The sequence below is a fragment of the Thermobia domestica genome, chromosome 17 (assembly GCF_964235325.1).
Source record: "Thermobia domestica chromosome 17, izTheDome1.hap1.1, whole genome shotgun sequence".
In the NCBI taxonomy this organism is placed as follows: domain Eukaryota; kingdom Metazoa; phylum Arthropoda; class Insecta; order Zygentoma; family Lepismatidae; genus Thermobia; species Thermobia domestica.
In genome coordinates, this window is record NC_137470.1 from 155,656,902 (window position 1) to 155,679,841 (window position 22,940).

General features: G+C 35.6%; 1 protein-coding gene across 7 annotated transcripts in view; it reads left to right on the forward strand.

Annotated features, from left to right (window-relative positions):
• Nucleotides 1-22,940, forward strand: part of LOC145674431 (coiled-coil domain-containing protein 174-like) — a 200,117-nt gene that overhangs the window by 115,460 nt on the left and 61,717 nt on the right. For 5 of the 7 annotated variants that reach the window (XM_081744484.1, XM_081744482.1, XM_081744481.1 and 2 more), the window contains one exon: nucleotides 4,221-4,423. The gene's annotated coding sequence lies outside the window, so the exon portion shown is untranslated. Of the gene's footprint in view, nucleotides 1-4,220; nucleotides 4,433-10,382; nucleotides 10,617-22,940 lie in introns of those variants that run through there. The other 2 variants (XR_014128928.1, XR_014128929.1) reach the window with 1 other exon arrangement.

Here is a 22,940-nt window from a genome sequence, read left to right on the forward strand (position 1 = left end):
CCTAATCAAGGTAGGAGCACAGCAGGGGTCCTGGGCGGCAGCGAGGGGGTGCGTCCGTAAAGAGCAGGCGCGTTAGCGTTGGCATACATTTGCGTTTACAAAGAGTTACTTCCAATATTAATTTATGCATGCCTGGAGACTCCATATCCTTGTATTATTTGTATTATTGGTTCATTCTTATATTAGGGGAGGGGGTAACATGGTACATCACTGGTTGTTACTCTTTCATAATAATATACCAATAATACATATAACACAAGGATATTGGAATCTCCATGTATGCCAGAATAGCCATACGAGCGTTGTAAAGTATTACCCTTGAATCTTTTTTCGCATTTTTTTATTTATTTGTTATGAAATAATAAAAAATATTAGTAAACCTGATTTTTAGTGTTGGAAAACGAAATTTTTATAACATATTTAGGGCTGCGGTGGCTCAGTGGTAGAGCGTTCACCTCTGCTGCATGAGTTGCTCGGTTCAATCCCACCTCGCGCCAAGTGAACAAACATAGTGTGAATGGGTTTCCTTGGGGTTCTCCCGTTACCTCCCACTTTCTTAATTCCACCATTTCATTCATTTCTTATCATCACCGTCTCCTTGATGTCTTTATGTCGCGACTCCTGAGTCACCTCAGATAGCGGCCGATTGGGAGCAGAGCAGCTGATATGATAGAAGGGTCATGGATCATAATTTTATGTACAGTGATGGACATGTAATTCCAGGGATATAGAGAAACATGTAATTTAGCTGTTTCGACAGCGTAAGTGTGGAACAAATTGTGGTCGATTTCATACCCATTAGGAAGAGTTTGCAAAATAGTCCCAAACCGTATGATGAGTCCCTCATCTACTTCTTTTGTTCGCGCTGGATCACGAGAAAAGCGACGTGATGTATTTCATGTCATTCATATTTCCTGAGCCACATGCTTTTGGTGTGTCCACCCACAAGCCCAGTTCTTCCCGGAAGCACTTCTGAATTGTCAGTTTTCTTTTGTTTATTTTGTCCTAGTCGGATTTCGCGATTTTCCATTTCTTCACCTCCAGCTTGTAGGACCTCCATTGACCTACTCCACTCCATGAACTCCATGAACCTGATGCGTGCGTGGAGAATAGATAGTCCAAATTCAAACGTCCTCTGATCCACAGCCCCCATGACGCCGAGCACACTTAACACCTCAAAGTGGACGTTGTTTCTGTCACAGCTATAGAAATCTTCCTGTCCAGCGTAGTTAGTACTAATTTGTGTGCTATTTGTATTTCTTGCCCTGATTATGTGGTGACTTTTGAGTGCTATACTTTAACGTAACCAATTTTAAAACTGTATCATATTCAGTACATATTACATCATATAATCAGGGGGTCCCGTACACTTTGTCCGCTTCACGTTATAGTTGTTTCTTATTGTCGGATGGCTTCCAAGAGGGAAAACAATGCATAAAATACATTCTGTAGACCTGTGGTTTTCGATTATAATTGTTAGATAGTCAGTCTTGCAATGTAAATGAAAATAGGTGCTGACTCGTAGCGCGACAGCATCAATGTTCGCAGGGCGACTTTCAAGACGTTTTATCTCGTAACTTGCAAACCGGTGTGTATCGGCATTTTATCTTTATATGCCATATCCAACACATCTTGCTTTGTCTTCCAGAGTACTGCCACCGTGGAATTAAGTGATACTTTTTTTTTTTTAATCCTCCGAATGTCATTTGTACTGAGAGAAATTAGGTATTTCTTTTAAGGTCATAGTTACGCATGCAATATGCATAAAGATGAAAACAATGTATGTTGTAACAAACTACATACTGTGATGTACTTTCTACCGAATGGAATTATTTTGCACATTTATATTACTTCGGACGATTTGAAATTAAAAGTTTGTGATCAAAACTACGTAAAATAGGTTCTAAAAATGGACGAACTTTAAACCTATGAAAAAAATAGTAGCACTTTCTATAATGCCAAATTATTCCAGTATATAATGCACTGACTATTTACGTTTCCTTGAATTTCCAATTTCTTTTATTTCTGACCAGGAATTTTCAATTCTGCCGCACTGTGCAATGTGGCCATTTGCCAAAAGCCTGTATTTGTTTTTCTTAATGTATCAGGTATGAAATGTTAGTGTTGTTACTAATTCGCCAGCCATGTTCTCTGTCATGAGAATCTCCAGCTGTTGTATTAGATTCTTTGGTATGATCCCGTCAGAAATATATGTATTAAGGTAAACACGCCTGAATTCGACAGGCACCCGAATTCGACATACCTGTGCTTAAATGTTGTGTAATAAGCGTAAGATGTCATCCCTGTGATCGTGAATAGAAGTGGCAACATTATGGGAGTGTCTTTTCTCCTGTCAAAAGTGCGGTTACAGTAGATGAGTCATACGCATGGGGAAAAGAAGTACATTGTGATACACTCTTCGAGAAAAACACATAATCTTAAGAAAATCATAAGACGGCAGGTTATTTTCATAAGACTTTTATTAAAGTTAGGTTTGCTTCAAGCAAATAGTGGTACTTTAATGTTGTAAAGGAGTTTCAATCATTGCGTTTTGTTTTCTTCTGTGAGGACAAAGGTTTTGATGTAACATGAACGGGGGATTGTCGAAACCACGAGCCTTTATTTGTGTGAACCGGATTTCGACAAGATTGTCGAATTCATGGTCAGTAGTGCAAATATAATTTTAACTGAATATCTAAACGTACAAGTATGTTCAAAGTCTTTCATAAAGCTATTTGTTGCATAATTCTCCGGTAGTTGTAACCTCAGTGCGATATGGAATGTCGAAATCAGGTTCGAGCATGTCGAATTGAGGATCATCGAAGTAACTACTCAGTTCAGAAAATTTAAGTTGTGTTCTTTTACCCTCTGATAATTTCTCCATAATAATAAAACAATATTTGAAGCTGAAAAGTGATTACTATTACTAAAAATGTCTACTTAATGTTTTACATGTATATAATTGAAGGTGTCGAATTCAGATACCGCAACTGTCGAAACCAGGTGAAGTGTGCCGAATTCGGGTGTCATTGGCGAGTTCCAGTTTCATAAAAAAATTTAACATTAACATTTGAGCCTCGAAGTGACTTTTAGTATTAGTAGAGATTGTACATTTCAAGGAAAAAAATGGGCCAACACCGACCAATATTATGGCCACAATAGGCAATTGATTCTGAAAAAGGTCCTTAACCTGTCGAAATCCGGTGCGTTTACCTTAGTAGACTGGTGGTATGGGTCTTGAGTTTTCATTTGTTTGTAATGTTGAGTTTTCATTTCCTCAACTACATGTTGGTGAGCAACATGGAAGAAGTATTATACAGTAGACTCCCGAGTATCCGACTTACGTGGCGGAAGGACAGGCTGGATAACAAAAGTGCCGGATAAACCGGAGTTCTATGAACTCATTTCTTTGCCCTACCAATAATTTCTCCTCCATAGCCACTACAACTTATTTCGTTTATTACCCATTTTCAAATCTTCACTGTAGTACACATGAAAAAACATTAAGCATACTCCAAGAAAAATTTACGAATACAGTACTGTACACATATAATCAGAAACAGCGGTAAGCGTACTGTATTGCGGTCCGTTACACACTGACGAAACAATGAACGAAGGAGCAGAATGCTGCTCTTTTCCTGTCACAACTTGTATTTTGCACACGACACGTAGGAGGATCGTAGCAGACGCCCGCTTCCAATGCCTTGGCAATATTGCCAATGCAAAGCCTTGCCTTCCTCATTTAATTACGATAAAAGAAAACTAGTCCGGATAGTCGCGAGCCGGATACTTTTGAGTCTACTGCATATATTATTATTATTATTATTAGTAGTAGTAGTAGTAGTATTACTGACTGACTGACTGGTCAATGAACACTCAAACAGTACAGTTAAAACTAAATTAAATATTAGACCCTCTAGGAATTGAACCCAGGACTGTGTGCATCAAAGGCGAGCGCACTATCCGCTAAACCAGTAAAGGGGCTGCTTTTTTGTTCTTGTGTAGAAGTGTGTTATTAATGCTCTGTAGTCGATCGTCAATTTGTTCAGTGAGCTTAACATTTAGTTCCGTATGGATACTTTCTTGTTTCTTTGTATAGATACTTTTGTTGTGTAGGTAGACATGTATTTATTCTTCGGGATAATAGTAGTTATTATTGTTTATTAACATTTCTTGTGTACTGATAAATAATAAATATTTATTCTTTCTATTTTCCACAGCTCTCAAGTCTACGAACAATTGGTGAAATATGGAAGATGGAAGTTACAACAAGTCTTCTTCGCAGCGCATCCGTGTGTTGAACTGACATTTATGCTGATACGAGGACTGAAACTGCGGCCACAACAATATACTAAGTGATTTTATTTCAATGAAATGAGTACTTCTATGACATAAAATCGGCTTGTTTTCAGGGACTTTTTCATTTAATGTGGTAATTGTTTTTAAAATTTAGAATTTTCAAATTGAGTCAGCATGGCAGGTCCATGAATAATGTATGTTACAAATAAAATTATTTTTATTCTTTAAACAAATAATTTTTCAATATACAGTATAAATAATTAAGGTGTTCTACTTAAAATCTTTCAAAGAAAAAAAATGAGAATGCTCCAAGAGCACTGCCAGAACGAACTTAAAAAGAATGGAGATATGGAGGGGGAAGTATAACTGTCATTGTTCCTACATATAAAAGTAAATTTTTTTATCCGCACCTTCTGTTTCTCGCAAAAATTCGCAAAATATTTTCTCTGTATGACTTACAGTTCCCGAGATATAGGTGCTTAAATCTCTCGAAATTCGAATTTTTGGCCAATGTCTGGGGAACGGTGGCCTGTCGGCCAGTGGCCACCGGTTACTATTTGGTACCAAAATGTTCACCATCCTCTTTGGTATTGATTAACACCAATATCATCTGCTTATGACTTATGGTTCCCGAGATATGGGTCCTTAAGCCTCCCAAAATCGGAACTTTTTTTTTTTTTTTTTTTTTGGCCAATATCAGGGGAACGGTTAAATCATAGACAGATGTAATTGATGTTAATCAATACCTAAGAGGATGATAAACATTTTGATACCGACATTAACTGCTGGACACTGGCCAAACCAGTGGCTAGTTGGACATTGGCCACCGGCCAGTGTTTGGCACCAAAATGTTCACCATCCTCTTAGGTATTGATCAACATCAATATCATCTCTCTAAACTTACGGTTCCCGAGATATGTATTCTTAAATCTCCGGAAATCGACCATTTTTTGGCCAATATCTCGGGAACGGTAAGAGTGACGCGAAAAATTCCATCACTTTCTCAGATAGTTTTTGATGCTCTATCAAATGGAGGGCTCAAAATTAAAAAAAAATCGCAAATAACAGACACTCACACACAGAGACATCATGGTAAATATACGTTCTCCACTACTTTTCAGTTGAAGATCTTCTTGTATGTGCGATAATCCATATTTTTAGGAAAATTAAAATGGTAGAAATGTACTACAGAGGTAATATGACAAAAGGAAAAAGTATTCCATCTTAATTTGGAGACTCTCATTGGTTAGAAGATGTGAGATAAATTAATTATTCGGTAAGATCATTAATTAAATGGAATATGAGAAATTTCTCAGAATATAGTGAAAGAAGTTTGTAGTTCAGCGTTTCTGTTCTTTTAACCGCTTCCGGGTTTAACCCGAGTTACTTCGTTTTACTAATTAGGTCACTTCTGATTTAGTCAGACGGATTCGTATCAAAAAAGACTTTTTTCTTTTTTCTTCGCTGTTTGCTTCAATTTCAGAGGAACATGCACATACTGTCTTTTTTTTTTTTAAATCGTTAATGTTTGTGGAGATATGTGACGTCATAAAACCGTGCTCGCACTATCCCGAGTTAACTCTTACCTTTTCTCAATGGAAAATATACACACACAAATTTACATTGTCGTCAAGGAGGCGCTATTTATTTTGAATAGGTACAAAGGATCACAAATAAAAGGATTACAGTTTGACAAATTTGTTTGTGAAGATTTGTGACATCATAAAATAATGCTTGGCCTAACCCGAGTTAACTCGTACCAGTAGCATAATAACAGAACAGTAACGTATATGATTGTATATTTTGCATATTTGGGCCTTAACTGTTTGAGGTGCAACCTATAACATATGTAGGAAAAGCAACTATAATACTGAGTTGTATACTGTAGTAACCGTGGCTATTGATCGTATACAGCAGAAATTAAGTTTTATAGTTTACACCTATATGGCGGCCACTGTGTGGTACGTCCGAAAGCAAGGGGCAACACAAACTGTTACGTTGGAATCTAGACACCAGACACGAGATTCATGTCGAAGACACGGGAGAAACATGACTATTTTGTACATGAAATATCTCGCAATAAATAACAAAAGAAAGGTCGAGAAAACTAAGTGCGAATTTACTCGTGCTGGTCCAAATTGAAACAAATGCGGATAACTTATATCTCGGGTTCGTCCGTCAGGATCTGGTTACTTTGGATAACGTGGACTGGGAAGTGATTAAAGACTAGACAAGACAAATGATGAATACAAGCTAATGACAAGTGAATTACTGTAATCAGGAAGTTGGAAGAAACACGAAAATTTCGAATAAACTCATGGAATGAATGATGTCACCATCACAAAGTATGATACTGGAGTTCGAACCACGAATTACTCAAACCAAAGAGCATCGCTTTATCAGTAAGACATCAAGCTGTTTCAAGACGAAAATCGTTACATTGTTGAGTAGTGGATTTTAATAAAACATTACATGAATATATGAAAAAATAAAATAAAATAAATTACTTGATTTTTTCATATAGTACTGTCTGTTTTGTTTCGAAAGTTCACGTTTCAAAAGCTACTTTTTTATCTATGTTAAACAAGCGTTGTGAGAAAAATTGCCAAAAGTGGATATTTTCAATTTTTAGGGGATCTAAAGGGGTGGTGAAGAAATTTTCCATGTTATTTAAGTGGACTTTTTTTTTTTTTTTAATTTATTTTAGGTACTTGGAATACAAACTTCAAATTTGATAGGCTTGTACGTTTTCGTTAGCGTTACCTAACTGAATCATTAGAAATAAAAATTTCCAACCTTAGAGTGGTCTTATGATGAACTGAAAAATCTTTCCCATGTTATTTATATGGGACATCTTCTACACTCCAAAATGTTGTGACACTTCCGGCAGGATTAGAATGATTAAATTTCGCACGTTTGTACCCTTCCAGAGCTAACCCACAGGAAAATTACCAAAAGTGAATACTTTTAGTTTTTCAGGGGTCTAAAGGGGGACGAAGAAATTCCCATGTTATTTAAATAGACATTTTCTTGGATACAAAATCTTATCTTTTAGTTGAAATAGGAAAAGCAACTTTAAATTCGGTAGAATTTTGGGTTTAACAAGTGCAGTGCTGTAGACCGAGCAAACGTGGGGGTGTGGGGGCGATGCACCCAGCTAGCCGAAGGTTAGTTTAATTTTTTAACTACACCTAACACTGAAACAGTTTTTACTTTTATAAAGTTTTGAATACAGCTAGTCTTAAAAATTAGTGGCTTTTGTTTTCATGATGAACAGATAAATGAATCAGAAATAATAGATGAAGGAACAAAGGATCACTTCTTTCATTGTAAATATCTCGACGAAAACTACGTCAAATATAGGTGGCCCAAAAGTAAGTATACAGTCCAGTACTGATAGACTTACGGCATTTTATATAATTTACTTATTGTTTTTCATACATGTTTCACTTAGGCTAGTTTTAGTATTTGTTTTTAATTTGTTATCACTTATACGCTAAAGTCGGAATAGACCGAAGCAAATAACATCATTATCTTAATAAACTGCCATACTTGACCAATACAAGGTTGTATACCTACTTTTGGGCCACCCTGTATATAGGTTACTATTATGCCCGTGTGTTTCTTCTGGAATGATATGAATCATAGACAAGTTATCTATTTCAAAGCAATATCAACAACTGTTTTTCGTATATACAGATACAGTCATCTTCAAAATTATTTCCTCTGATGAATGTCTTTTTTCCTTTAACGTTCGAGTGAATAAGATTATATCATTGCAGATTGTGATCTAACATAATGAATTTGATACAGAGAAAACTATATGATGGTTGGTCAGTTGGTTTACCGTATTTATAAGATTGTAAAACAACACTCTTTATCGACGCAATAGGAAAAATTTGCAAAAATATCGGCGTAATTTGGCACAAGTAAGTTTTTATTATCGTTCACACTAAGTGGATTTTCTTCTAATTCTAATTTTAGCTTCTATAAAAAAGAAATGCAGATTTTATATTGTTCACAGTTGGATTTAAGAGATTTAACAAAGCTTTTAAGTATTCAAACAGAAAAATTAACAATATATATATACTAGCTGTAATGCGCGTTCTTCGCACGGGGAGAATAGATTTGTGGTAGATATTCCAATCTCCTTCCGTTGTAGGATATTTATTTCAATGAAAGCGTAATGATAAAAATACAGAAGATACTCTATTTTTGGCATAAATATAGAAATACCATACTCCCACAGAATATGGCTTTAATCCAATTGATATAATTAAAGAAAGAAAAAAAAAAGGGTTTGAAGTAGTGGGTACTATCTATCTTCCAAAAGTCATTTCAGACGAGTCAGCTGTTTTTCCGAAAAGAAAACTATGGTTTCGAAACAAATCTCACTCATTTTTGACATTTTATTTTTCAGCTGTTTCCCACCCTCTGTCGATGGAGCTGAAATGAATTTAAACGATGTTGTAAGCATCACTATTCATTTTAGCAACCCCAAAAACTATGGATTCGATACTAATATCGGGCATTTGAGACATTTTATTTTTCACCCGTTCTCACCGCCTATATCGACAGGGGCTGAACTTGGATTTTAGCGGCACCGGGAGAGTGAGTATTAATCTCAGCTTCACCGACAACTATGTATTCGATACTAATATTGATCGTTTTCGATTATTTTTACATGTCAACCCGTTTCCAGCACCTTTGGGGTGCTAATGGGGCTTAAACGTTGATTTAAATGATATAGGAAGTGTGACCAATCATCTTAGTCAACCCGAAAACTATGAAGTCGACACTAATATCGGTCGTTTTTGATTATTTTTCATGTCTCTATTTCCCCTTCCAAGGGTACTAATGGGGGCTAAACTTGGATTTAAGCCGCATCAGGGATGTCACTGTTCATCTCAGCGACCCCCGAAACTAAAGATTCGATACTTACATCAATCGTTTCCGATAATTTTATGTGTCACTCCCTCCCACTTTTTCAAAATGGGATAATCATGTTATCCCCAATGGGGGCCTAACTTGGACTTAAAGGGCATTGAAGCTGTCATCCATCAACTTAGGAAAACGAAAACTATCGATTCGAAACTTATATCGGTCATTTCCAATTATCTTTATATTACCATCATCCCCTCCTCACGAGTACTACAGGAGCTGAATTTGGCTTTAAATGGCATCAGGGATGCCACTATTCATCTCAGCGAACACGAATACTACTGATTTGACACTAATATCGGCCATTTTCGATTATTTTTGTATGTCACCCCTCCTACTTCCTTCTATGTGTTTACCCCTACTGGGAGCTGAACTTGGACTTAAATAATACAGGAGCTGTTACCAATCAACTTAGAGACCCCGAAAACTGTGGATTCGACATTAACATAGGTCATTCTCAAATTTTTTTGGATGTCACCATTTCCCTCCCCTGCAGGAGTACTAATGGGAGAAATTGCAGATTTAAGTATCATCGGAAATGTTCATCTCAACTGCTCCGAAAACTACGGATTCCACACTAATATCCGCCGTTTTTGATCATTCTTATATGTCTCCCCTCCTACTTCCCCATAGGTGTCCTTGGAGGGTCTTACCCCACTAGGAGCTGAAGTTGGACTTAAAGATCATTACAAATGTCACCAATCAACTCACGGAGTCCGAAAACTGTTGATTCGAGACTAGTATCCGTCGGACTACTCCCCTAGGTGTGGCTGGGGATCTTTTCCCCGCAGTATTATTTTCCAGGTCGTAATATGCGTATTAAATTTGGTTATAATTGTCCAAGTGTTTCAGAGTTATACTAAGACATATATACATCAATTCTTCTAGTCGAATAAATATGGTAAGAGTTATCACGAGAGAAATATCATTAAAGAGAATCCATTTGAGAACGCTGCTCGATAGTTCTTTGCAAAGTAATATAATTCGGCATGTTCTTTTGTGCATAACTTCGTAATAAATGGAGCAATTAATTTATTTATTTTCATTTCATTCTTTCTTATTGCTGCTTACTGCGCTCTTAGAAGGATTTTAGATCTTATAGTTTCCAATATGTGTGAATATGTGTCTTGTTTATTTTTCAGGTGATGCTACGAAGTTATATCCTGTTTGCTATAGGGAGACTACATTATATTTATATGACATCAATATGCATACATCACAAGCGCACAATTTTTGTGAGATATTTCGCTGTCTCAGTCACACGACAGACAGTAACCTGCACTCTTTGACTGAAGATAAACACCGGAAACATTCTTACGGGATAGGCCATTGTTGCGTTTCACTGGATAGAAGAATATTACGATAAACTGTTAAAGGTACGTTACATTAACTTCATCCATGGGATAAAATAGAGGGTTCTGTTAGTAACTTCCACTAGTACATTGTGTTCTGCTGCGTATAGGTTACTCAGTTGTTGAGGTGAGATAGGTATGGGAGCTTTAGTTGCACATCATTTAGTGTTTTATTAATGTGGGAACGGTAAATTGATTCGCGGTGGTAGCTAATGTAGTTTGTTAAACTCAAGGTCCACCTGTTGTATAGTCGTAATGTTGACGACATTATAAGTTAAAAAAAAAAATCGAAAGAGAGTATGATGATGTTTTAGTCCTAATAACTTAATGATGTAAGAGAAAATACACCTCAGAAATCAAAGGTAAATTCAAACTTTCGTGGTAGTAGGAACTAGGAGTGACCACAAATTTCCGGTTCCGCGAGGAACCAGTTCTCGGAGATCCGATTTCCAGAACCGGTTCCGGACCTGGATCCGAAAACCCGGTTCCGGACCTGGATCCGAAAACCCGGTTCCAGACCTGGATCCGAAAGTTCCCAAAGACCCATAAAGGAGGCACAAAGTTCACCTTCAAAAAAATGCAAAGAGGACCATGCGCTTGTGCCTTTCCCGCCCAGACCCGCTTGTGTTCCAGAAAAAACAATTGGTAAAGCAGTGGGTGTTTAGCCAAATGACTTGGCCAGTTTGCCAGTTACCCAGTTTATTTAGCCAAATGAGACAAGCGGCCGCCGCCTGGGCGCCTGTCTCTCGCTTCCACCATTTCATCTAGCACATTGTTCACAGCCTGCCAGCACCTCGGGTTTAGCGTAGGGATGGTCACAAAGTTTCGGTTCCGCGAGGAACCGGTTCTTGGAAATCCGGTTTTCAGAACCGGTTCCAGACCTGGATCCGAAAAACCGGTTCCGGAACCGGATCCTTTCAGACCCGAAAGCCGGTTCCACCAGGAACCGGTTCTGGCCATCCCTAGTAGGAACTATTACACACATAATAAGTACTAAGGAGACTGATTCGCACATAATGGTTTTATTATTATTATTATTATTATCCTTACTAAAAGCTACATCCTAATCCGTAGTTAATAATGTAGTAAATAAAGACACGTATCCGTTGACCATCTTGAATTTTTTGGCGTATTAAACATTGGTGTCTACCGATATGAGTAGAGATCCTTAAAGGAACCCACATGATTTGACTTTTTTTCATTTTATTCAAATACCACTATATCTTTGCAGCATGAAATTTTGCCGAATTTTAAAATAGGCGAACATACAAGTTTCATAATAATAATAATAATAATATTTAGATTTCTGGGCTGTCGGCATCTAAGGCCATTTAGCCTGCCACGTATGAGGGATGACGTCCCTTGGTGAGCACACTATCCGGTGAAAGGGAAGGAAAGAAGGAAGTGGCCTGGGACCTATAAGTTAGGTACTATCTCGGCATTTGCCTGATGTGAATGAGGAAATCCTAGGAAAACCTTATTCAGGATGGCTGGCCTGAAAAAAGCTTTTTACACTTCTTAGATCAAGTGCCCCGACTGGGAATCGAACACGGAAGAATAATGATAATATTAGTTAAAAGTGAGAAATTTGTAACCATTTTGAGTTCGAGGTTTTTATTTGGGTGAACATTTATTTGTAATTACTCTGTGTAATCTGGTTGCTGTTTGTGGTTCTACCAATAAGTTTTTTTTTTTTTTTTTTTTTTTTTGATACTTCAATTTACTTGGACAGGACGATGAAGGACCTCTTCAAGAAGAGATTACAAACTGTTTTTAAATTGCTTGTTGGTTTTAATAATGAGATGAGCATTAGGCGCCGAGAGGTTTGGGTGTTTTGTTTTGAAAACCTCACGGACGATTAGATGGTCATTTAGACCATAACGCACACAAACATTACTTATACAGACAACGAAAATACACTGAATTAAATGACACTATACTTATTTATTAGAACACTATTGTATATAAAAAATAGCGAAGAGGCATGAAAACAACACTGAACACTGAATATGTATAATAGTTTTTGTAACTGAAATCACACATTGCCCTTTTAAGGCAATACAGACCTTTATATATATATATGAGATTATAATTTAGATTTTACGACAAGTGCTTCTCTCACACCATTGACGCACTTGGGGGATTAGCACTGGGAAAAAGTTGTTTGGATTGTTCCACGATGAATTTAGTTGCGGTGCCGAACAATTTTGAAGCGTAAAGGTGATTTTTAGCAAAAAAAAGTAGAATGCTAATGTTGGAAGGCGCGTGTATAACTTTTAAATGCACAAGGTTTGCGGACCTGGGACTTCACTAGTTGGGGGCTAGCCGGAAGAAAACGTCCTTCACCGGCTAATAGCTTGTGCCCCTTAACACACAATCGTACTTGGTTCCTGACGCAACGTGCGTGGTGGCTGCGTACAATATCGCAGTCAAATTCCCTGAGCACCAAAGCTTAAGGTACGGGCTGCAGTGGTCAATTAAAGAGGGTTGGCAGTTTATTTTAAAAATTATTCAGTTAACTCACCTGTATGCACATACAAACAGAATACGAAAAAAAAAATTATGTTAATTTTAGTCAACTGCCTATAATGCACTAGACACGGCGATAACTGTGGCGTGAGAAAATACAGATAACGAGCTGCGAAACAACGCAATTGGTGCCGCTTTATTCACTGGAACATCTGGTCAGCCCGTATTTCTGTAATCTATGGCAATGTTTTATAAGCGATTAAAGAAAACACTTAATTCAGTTCCCAATAACTATAGGATATATACTGTGCATATAATAAGTCAGGGAGAAACACTGAAATGGTTTGTCACTAACTGAAATGTTCTGACCAAAATCAATGTTTTAATTATATATATGGAAAAGCGAAGAAAGATTTTTTTGTCCAATTGTGTGGGAAAGAAGCAATTCCCACCGAAGAAAGAACTTATATGTGTTGCAGAATAAAGTATAAATTGAAAATAATGATCACCGTTTTTACGAAATATACAGAGTGTTTACAAAAAATCCTTTTATTACCTGGTGGCGGTTATAGATTTGACGTCAGTGAAGGGAACGACCTGTTAAGTGCCCACGTAGACAGGTTGAGAACCCTTGGCCGTTAAGTGACGTATGAATAAAATTAGTTTTTTTTATTAAAAATTTGAAATCAGTTAGTTGGCAACACTAAGTCATATGGTGTGAGACTTACGTGTATGAACGTTGAATGTTTTTTTACCTGAAAAGGGCTATTTAAAATAGTTAAATAACTTGTTTACTAACTACAACATGATGAGGTTTTTGCATGAGCAATGTCCAATCCAAATGTTCCCTGAAGTAATAAGATCCTCTTGAACGATTGACGCAGTTGGGTTTCCTTATTTTGCGTTTCTTCATATGTTAAAATCATGCTGTTTTTTGTTGACTATCCTGTATGGTTTTTCAACGGCGAGCTGATGAGGAGGAAGAAGGGGAGATTTTTTTAAACACTGGTGTGAGAAACGAGGTATGGTTAAAAACACCTGTATGATAACTTTTTTTTTTTTACTGAAGGGGCGCAGAAAGCGTTTATAGGGCTATTGAATTTTTACTTTTTTTGAAAAAAATACTTTTCGTAAAATGTTTTAAGTGTTCCGTTTTGAATATTTTATTTGATATAATATGAAATAAATTTACACACTTAATAACTATTCATGAAAATATTGACTTAAAGAATTATCAAACATTGCAATAAAAGTTAGTAGATGTTTTCTTTTTAAAATAAACTGATATCTGTATTTAAAATATTAGAATACGAATGAATATGCAAATAGCAAACGTGTCAAACGTATTAAAATATTAGAATTATTGTTAAAGTTTCAATATTACTATGATATATTTGAAAAATATGAAAATCATTTTAAAATAAAATGAATAAAAAAGTAAACACATAATAAACTGACAATATGCAAACAAAATAAGATTTTTACCTGTATGTCCCTTTTTTTTAACTATGCCTCGTGTTGTTTGGCAGAAAAAAACGAAAAATCGTTTTTCCAAAATAAAAAAATAAACTTGTGTCAAAAATGACGTTTATAGTAATTCCAACAAACAAGCATGATTTTATTTATTAAGAAAAAGATCGTGATTTGGTTGATATGTATGAAGAGAATTTGGCACGCCATAAGATCAAAATGACCCTGCTCGTTATAAAAAATCGAGACTTTAGTTTGATAATGCTCAATGTAACAAATAATTTATTTTGAAACAAAGTTATTATTAGCTTAGGCCTAGAGTAATGGTTATTCACTTTTAAAACGTAAACATTGTGGGGTTACCAGAATAGGTGGCTACTGTCTGCAAAAGAACTTTTTAATAAAGCGTTGAAAACTATACAGTGTTGATCCAAGTTTCTCAAAGGTTTAAATTAAGGAAGTTGACTCACTAGTCCAAACATTCCTGAAAATAAATGGTTATTACGTCATGAATTGACCAAAACCATAGGTGGGATAATATGTAATACTACACATACTTACACACAAAATATGCCATCGACACCTGCGAGGCAAAACTAGAAACGTGAAAAGGCCTGCAACCATAGGCACTTAGAAAAATGTTATTATACATAACTGAAATATCAACACTAATATTCAGTAAAATACATGTATGTTCCGTGGAACATAACGTGTCTTCCACCTAGAAAAGATGTGTAAACATACAAAATACAAATGCTATCGTAGCATCGTAAAATATGTCTTTATAAGACAAAATACATGAGACCTATTAAAAGAAAAACATGGGATATAAACATGAAAATATAGTCAACGACATTACAACTTTCTGGTAGGTTTGAAACATCCAAATTAAATTCCCTACAAAACAGCTATGTCATTTCATAACAATTAACCTGTTTTAGGCATTTTTGCTACAAAATATTCAAACGGTTTTATTGACACATCAAAATTCGGTCATCGAGCATATGAAATAATTGATAAAATAATTTTCATAAAACATTATGGCTCTATGCTGTTGGAAAGAAAGAAAATAAGTATTTTTCGGGATCTATATCGAATTCGAATAGTTTCTAGGACATACTAGAACTAAAGTATAATTTGTTTAAAATTAAAAAATATTACAACACATTAGCATACAAATCCACATAATAGAATTACGGTTCATAAACATTACGATATTCACTAGAATATTACTAGACAATAAGATATACTTAAAATATTTAACCTAAGAATACACATGCTTAGTTACGAGTACCATAAAGGAAGAAGAGAAATGAAAAACTATATTTTGCGATTGATGGCGAAAATACAGTTAGCTATGGAATATCCAATGGATTAGCCACATTTATTTTTTGCAAGAGATCTGCAATTCCAGGAAATATTGCCTTTCTAAAAAAATATTTATCCCCATAAAATATTTTACCCGAAGAAGTTTCCCTACGGTCGTTCAGTGGTTTAAAGAAGGCGAAAAGAATGTTAATTAGAAATTACAAGAAAATATAGAAGTTAAACATATTTCCACATACATATCAATATGGGAGAAAAACGACCGTTCACCATTATAGTATTTTTTTCACATAGTTCCTTTTTAAACAAAAAGATTACTGCTTTCGTTCGGAAGGTATACTGTTCACATGACATTCCTGCATATACTATTAACCAACAAGGAAATGCCTGTTTTCACTCGTTTAAGACTTAGTCTACTTTCCGTTTTAAACTTTTCTCTTCGAACGAAATATGTCACATTTTGGAAATAAGTCAAAATCGGGTAAATGACGTAAATGAGGTTCAACAAAATTACAGTAAGCACTTTCAAATGAAAACGAAAATCTAAGATTAACACTGAAAAAGAAATTTAACATTGATTATAAGTGTAAAAGTTCATGTTCTACGCATGTGACTACATACTAAGTTTTAATCACAAATATAAAAATGTATATATAATTAACAACTAAAAGTTTTTTATCCTGGGCATTCCGATACATTCCTTTCTTTAATTTTAAAAAGAAAATCAAACATTAATTGAGAGTCATTTCTATGATAACATGTTTAAGAATTTGGAAAGTGGGAAGGGATTTTAAAAAGGAATTTAAAATTTAAAACACAATAAAATATATTATAAGGCCAAAACATCTTCCCACTAGCTGGGGTACGGAAATCTCGCCAAGATTTCAAATTGCTTTTAAAATGCAATTCCCCTACGTATGTGGAATGCGTTTTAATTAAAAATCCTAAATTCAAACATCTAAAAAAATGATGATATTAAACTAAAAGTAAATTGTTAATAAGGTTTGCAACATTGATAGATAGTTGGGTGTATGGGGTACGGCGGTGAGCAAAGACAGAAAAAAGAAAAAAATAATTGGTGTACCACCCGTTATTCGTAACCATAAACACAGGTGGTTTTAGACTTTGGCGACTGCCTTATTAAAACAAGAAAAAGAAAGAAAAACGTGTTATCTGCTCTTTGCTGAACAGTTAAAAGCTAGAAGCAAAAGAAGTTTAAAAACAATGCGTAGTTTTCTTTTTATTTTTTCCGTGAGTCATTGAAACTAAAGCAAAAAGGAAAAAAATGAATACATGTTTAGCACCCAACGGTTGAAAGAAAGATTAAAAGAAATGCGTCGCTTCCCTGGAAGGAAAAATTTGTATTAATATACAAAGTCTTGGTTACTTTTTTCTTTTCCTATGATTACTATTTCTACTTTGATAATTACGGTTTGTTTATCTATTCCTACAGCGGTTACCTTTATGTACAAATCTATGCTTCATGTTGTTATACAAGTTGCGGTTCCTGTTTCGTTTGTGGTAACTCAAATTACATGAACGTGATTTACGACTTTTTTTTGTATTTGTTATTCTTTCGTGTGCAATTTTGGTTTTGATTCCCTTTAAATTTTATATTGCTTACGATTTGATCTTTGTATTTTTGCTTATTACAATAACTATAACCTTATTTGCGCTTTTTTCTCTGTGCTTTGTGGTAGTTGTTTTTGTGCGCTTACGACTTCTGTCGTCTACAATTGTATGTTTACAATTGTCACTACTACTACTACTAGGGATGTTATTAGATTTTAAATAAATAAAATTGTTGTCAGATTTGTTACGAGGTCGGTTGAGAATACCTGTTTTTGCTTTAGGTTTCGATTTCAATGTTTTGTTTACACTACGAATATCAGTCATTAACTGAGGCTTAGATTCCGGTGTTTCGTATTTAGTAGGAACATCTGACTGTGACTGGGGTTCACATTCCGGTGTTTTGTTTTTAGCGCTGTCTGTTTCTTGGTTATTTTCACGGAACACGTCTCGTAAAGCGTTTACCTTTTGACCTAATTCGCTCCTGAACTCGACAATTTTTTTTTATCTTATCTACTTTTTGTTTTAATTTAGCGAAATTCTCATCGCTTTTATCTACTTTTTCTAAAAGTAAATCTAGCTTAGTAGGCAAGTCTACTTTCTTGTGTGCCATCTTGAACAAGATAAAGCTTAAAACATACAATTAGAACAAAATATAACATTACAACACGATATGATTAAAATTACCTAAAAGAGAAGTTTTTTTTTTTAATTCCTGGTACTGAGCTGAAAGACAAACAGTATATTAAAATATTGATTTTATGAATATTAGAGCACCAAAGGTTTTAATTTGGGTTGGTAGTTCGGGCGTCATTTATATGTAACCAATTTAAGTTCGAGTCGCTGTTTGGGCGGCCATTTATTTGTAATCGCCCGGATGTTTGGGTTACTGTTTGGGCTTCCATTATTTGTAACCAATTGATTTGAGTCCCTGTTCGGGCGCCATTTATTTGTAACCATTTTGAGTTTGAGGTTTTTATTTGAGTGAACATTTATTTGTAATTACTCTGTGTAATCTGGTTGCTGTTTGTGGTTCTACCAATAAGTATTTTTTTGATACTTGAATTTACTTGGACAGGACGATGAAAGACGTCTTCAAGAAGAGATTACAAACTGTTTTTAAATTGCTTGTTGGTTTTAATAATGAGATGAGCATTAGGCGCCGAGAGGTTTGGGTGTTTTGTTTTGAAAACCTCACGACGATTAGATGGTCATTTAGACCATAACGCACACAAACATTACTTATACAGACAACGAAAATACACTGGATTAAATGACATTATACTTATATATTAGAACACTATTATATATAAAAAATAGCGAAGAGGAATGAACACAACACTGAACACTGAATATGTATAATAATTTTTGTTACTGAAATCACACTTTGCCCTTTTAAGGCAATATAGCCCTTTATATATATATATGAGATTATAATTTAGATTTTACGACAAATGCTTCTCTCACACCATTGACGCACTTGGGGGATTAGCACTGGGGAAAAGTTGTTTGGATTGTTCCACGATGAATTTAGTTGCGGCGCGGAACAATTTTGAAGCGTAAAGGTGATTTTTTAGCAAAAAAAAAAAAAAAAAGTAGAATGCTAATGTTGGAAGGCTCGTATATAACTTTTTAAACGCACAAGGTTTGCGGACCTGGGACTTCACTAGTTGGGGGCTAGCCGTAAGAAAACGTCCTTCACCGGCTAATAGCTTGTGCCCCTTAACACACATCGTACTTGGTTCCCGATGCAACGTCCGTGGTGGCTGCGTACAATATCGGAGTCAAATTCCCTGAGCACCAAAGCTTAAGGTACGGGCTGCAGTGGTCAATTAAAGAGGGTTGGCAGTTTATTTTAAAAATTATTCAGTTAACTCACCTGTATGCACATACAAACAAAATACGAAAAAAAAATTATGTTAATTTTAGTCAACTGCCTATAATGCACTAAACACGGCGATAACTCTGGCGTGAGAAAGTACAGATAACGAGCTGCAAAACAACGCAATTGGTTTCCCTTTGGTCACTGGAACATCTGGTCAGTCCGTATTTCTTTAATCTATGGCATTGTTTTATAAGCGATTAAAGAAAACACTTAATTCAGTTCCCAATAACTATAGGATATATACTATGCATATAATAAGTCAGGGAGAAACACTGAAATGGTTTGTCACTAACTGAAATGTTCTGACCAAAAGCAGTTTTAAATATATATATGAAAAAGCGAAAAAATTTCTTTGTCCAATTGTGTGGGGAAAAAAGCAATTCCCACCAAAAAAAAGAACTTACATGCGTTGCAGAATAAAGTATAAATTAAAAATAATAATCACCGTTTTTACGAAATATACAGAGTGTTTACAAAAAATCCTTTTATAACCTGATGGAAGTTATAAATTCAAGCGGCTAATGATGTGTTCCAAAATGTATGCTGTAGTGGAAACTACAATAAGTTCCTCCATTTTCGACATATACATTCAAGCATTTATCAAGCATAACACCAGTTTTCCTATACGTCATTGTACTTTATTCCCAGTGATGTACTGCAAGCGTTTTTGAGCTTACCAGCAGTGGGAAAGTGCTTTCCGAATAGAGAGTCTTCCAACTTCCAGGTAGAATATGCTGCGTTCCACAGACGAATGTTTCTTCTTTCCGGAAATCACTTTCCCACTCCTGATGAACCCAAAAGACACTGTCATTCATGATCGAATACATTGGCAGAAACATAGTAAATGAACAGTGTAGAGAAATTGATATTATGATATGAGAAGTGCTTGAATATATATAGTGAATATGCTGAACAGTACAGTAATGTATGCAATTTCTGTACTACAAATCTTTTCCACAAATCCGTTGCCCTTTGTATTTCGTACCAAAACATTGATTTTTTTAATGGGTGACCCTCGTGCTTTTAGTTGTATATTAAGTAGTACGAGTTATGTTATATAAATGCTGTTCTACTTTTTTCCAGTACAGACCTTTTCTTAAATTCTCATGTAAGGGAAAGAATGGCTCACCTCTGGTGCAAGGGATCCTAAGCCGTATGTGCCTATGGTGAAGATCATGATCTCAGCGTTTTTACTTGTGGTTCTACCGTTTCCTCCAGTATTTGTCATTTCATTAAATTTCCATAATCATTCACTAATATTAATCATAAGTCTCCTTTAACATAAAGGGTATGATCGTCTGACGTTAAACTGAATATTTTCCTAGTTCTGATGAGATTGGAACTTCATTCATTTGTTTTTTTTCTCAGTCATACAGTGACTATGCCGAATCTGATCCGTTTCCATCCGAACAAATTTGTCCTTACCGTCCATCCCGTCACCATCAATGATGCTTGATGTGATGGCCACCAATTTGGGTCATTGCAGCAAATTTCGTTCCAGCTGTACCAAGGGTAGATTGTCCCACTCCTGCTTACAAGCTTTCCAGAGGCCATTTACCATACAAACTCGACGTGATGAAACGCGCCGTTTGAGAAGTCCAAAAGCATAGTAATCCATGGAACAAGTACATAGTCTCTTAACGGAAATATCCATAATACCAGTTGCAGCTGTCATGCATCGGTGGAAAGCGATCGATATTTTAGCCCTGTGACTGTGACTTAAAGATTTATGCTGGTGCAGTTCCACATGGTGCGTATCATTACCAAAGAATGCTGATATTTCGTTTGTGTAAACTGGGAGTAGGATATATCTTTGGTTTTGGCATTTTTAGCAGCATTGGTTTTTATTATTTTTTGTTTCGAACATTACTGATCTTGAACTTCCATCTGTAGCAAAAGTCAGTAACTTTAATGAAACTTTTCGACAAACTGCCTGTGCGTTGACACAAACTTACATGGGTCTTTTTCATGAGTACATCTGTAGGTGATGGCCTGAAATTTTCCACAGTCATTTAGGTAGATCAATGCATCGTCCGTTGTCACGACAAATTTCCAACGAGCAAACACGGAGGTGTGGGGGCAGAGCCCCCAGCTAGCCAAAGCTAGTCTATATTATAAAATTGAAAGTGACTATGTTTGTGAATCTTAATCTCTTGAACCGCCTGACTGATCTCGATCAAATTTTTGACGTAGATGCTGTTCTGCCCTGGGAATGTTTCTGGCTATTCACATTGACGGTAGAACTTAGAGGAGGGGGAGGACGAGGAGATAGAAAAAATAAATAAAACTGTTGAACCACCAGACCGATCTCGATCAGATCTTCAACATAGATTAGGTTCGGGACTAGGATGGATTTTGCCATTTCACTTTGACGGAACAACGTACAGGAGGGGAGATGTATACAAATCAATAAAAATAAAAGTGACCAGGTTTGTGACTTAATAACTTTTGAACTACCCGACCGATCTCCATCAAATTTTCAGCATAGGTGAGGTTCCTGACTGGAGTTATATATATATATATATATAAAATTTTACCTTGACGGAGAAACCTAGGGGAGGGGAAGGAGAAGGAAAGATGTGTATATATGAAAACAAATAAAACTTAAAAGCTCTCGAACCATCCAACAGATCTTGGTCAAATTTTCAACATAAATGAGGTTCGGACCTGGGTCGTTTTTTGTCATTTTACCTTGGCACAAAGTAGGGGAGTGGGGAGATATATGTAAAAAAATAAAAAAAAAAACATCCTAGGTTAGAACCTCGTCTATGTTGAAAATTTGATTGAGGTCGGTCGGATGGTTTAAGAGCGATGAAGTCACAGTCACTTTTATTTATTTATTTATCATATTTTGAGGGTAGAACGTAGGGGAGGGGGATATAAAAAATAAATGAAATCTAGTAACTCTTAAGCCACCCGACCGATCTCGATCAAATTTTCAACATAGATAAGATTGAGGACTGGAAAGTTTATATATATATTTCTGTTTAACGGTAGAACCTAGATCTTGGGAGAGGAGGAGATATACCTGAAAATAAATAAAATTTAATAACTATTGAAACACCCAACCGATCTCGATTGAATTGTCAACATAGATGATGTTCAGGCCTGGGATGATTTTTATCATTTTACCGGTACTTTGACGATGCAACTTAGGGGAGAAAAGATGAGGAGTAACATTTATAAATAATCGAAAATGACCGATATTAGTGTCGAATCCATAGTTTTCGAGGTCGCTGAGATGAACAGTGATCTTTCCGATGTCGTTTAAATCGATGCCACTAAAAACGAAAACAGCATATTTCGCGGGTTCCAAACGCATGAGATACGGAATTGTGCATTTAAATTTTCATTTTAACCGAGCGAAGCGGGATTTGTAGTATTTCACAAATCAATCTTCCGAAAACAACAAAATTATGTAGTATAAATCATTTCTCTCCAAAAAGTCGGAAAGGAGTGGTTTATTCTTGGGATGAGTTTTCTTTCGGATGATTCTCTCAAAAACGGCTTAGGTAGTTTATATCAATATGAAGAGCAATATAAGTAAATATTTATTTATATTTATTCATAAATAAATATTTATAAATATTTATTCATGTATAAATATTTCATTAATAGCATGACAATAT